A 1,767-nucleotide genomic window follows, 5' to 3' on the forward strand; every position below is an offset into this window, starting at 1 on the left:
GTAGATGTATCAGCATCAGTGAGACTGACTCAGGGCAGGGCAGACTTCAGAGCTATTGTACATAGATAGTGTCACTATGCGTCGTATATGACTCAATAGCACATAACAACAACAGGGAAAAATTTACTTCCCACTTAAGAGAACACAATTTCGTATTTTTTTTAAAAAAAAAAGTAATAGAAACTTGCCAAATATCACCATCTGATAAGAAATTTTCTACCTACATTGCTACTTTGAGATCTTGGGTCAGAATGAGCATGTCACTTAGTTGGTTCTTTTTTAGTTGGGTTTCAGACACTAACAGTTATTCTCCGAACTACTTTTGCTTTTAGAATCTGCACACATCCTGGGGAATGTATAATTTCCCCATTGCTTAGCAACGGTTCCATTATTTTCTGGAACTCGTTAAATGAGTGAATGCATTTTGATGACAAGACAGCTTTATTCAGGCTATGCTCTGGGCCACCATGTAATAATAAGAGATAACAAAATGAAATATTGCAAAGATCATGTCCCCAGTCACTTTTCACTAAAACCCTCAGAGGAGCTGGTTTGGAAAATAAACTTTCAAAGCAAACAAATTTTAAAAGCTAACAGAAAAACTGTATTGATTTCTTAAATAGTTATAATATTCATATGCATAATCACATTTTGTCTTATCAGTGGTTGGATGAAATTCTGTGCATCAAATAAGCAAGGAGTACTCTGTAGACATTAATCATTGATAGTTTAAAGACTCCCAAGATTACTTTAGGTGTCTTTGTTGGCCTAGTTCACAGGGAGATGCATTGCTAATCAAAAGGCCATGTCTCTCAGTAAGTTCAAGTCCACCAGCCTATTCCAGGAAGAAAGATGGACACTCTCCTGCAATTCAACTCTCCTACCTCAAAAATACCCTGAAGGTTCAGCTATGAGTCTTTTCCAACTCGGTGACAGTCAGTTGGAGTTTGAAAATCGCTTTGGTCCTCCTCATACTGATGATGCTATAAGCTCATTCCTGTATTGGAAGACTACTGTTCGGTGATTGAAGTTCTCAATTTAAACAAGCTTAAGCATCTGGCCAGTGAAGATGTGAGTAACACATCATAAGGACCCAGTTTCTCAGCAAGAGAAAATGCCACGTTAACACCTTTTAAATGAAAATAACAATTTTAAGAATTATAGTTTGACGTTCACATTTTAGGTTTTATTCTCAGGAATAGCAGGGTCAAAATTTGGGTTTTAAATTCTAGTAAATTCTAAATTTGTCCTCAGGCTACTAGCAATCCTCATATCTTAGGAAGTACAAACACACACATATACACCCAATGATTTTGATATGAAATTACTATGACAACTTAAGTATATTCATAGACTTAAAGTATGAGCAGGACAAGACATTTTTGGTCTCTCTACTTAGTCCCTGCTTTTTAGTCCAGAGAGGTTTTGAGAATCATTCAAGGTAGAACTAAAGCTGAAACCAACACTTTCTACTTTCAGTTCATGCTTTTTAAATCACTGCCCAAAAGTTTATGATGTATGTGTTCTAAAATAATATACAAAAGTTAGAGTGAAAAGTATATGTCTTCTTTTATTCTTCATATTTATGTGTATCTAGTCCCAATATCCATTTCAACAAAATGATTCAACGAAACAGTTATAGTTCTACTGTTTACTTACAGTCATCACCATCTGGGGAAAGAGGCAGGATATAAGGTATTTAGATGTTAATGTCACAGCTATCTCTCCAGTAAACTTATAGGCTGCTTTGAAATAAAAATAAAGTCA

This window comes from Elephantulus edwardii, unplaced genomic scaffold (genome assembly GCF_000299155.1).
Source record: "Elephantulus edwardii isolate Elephantulus edwardi_28Jun2011 unplaced genomic scaffold, EleEdw1.0 scaffold00259, whole genome shotgun sequence".
Taxonomy (NCBI): Eukaryota; Metazoa; Chordata; class Mammalia; order Macroscelidea; family Macroscelididae; genus Elephantulus; species Elephantulus edwardii.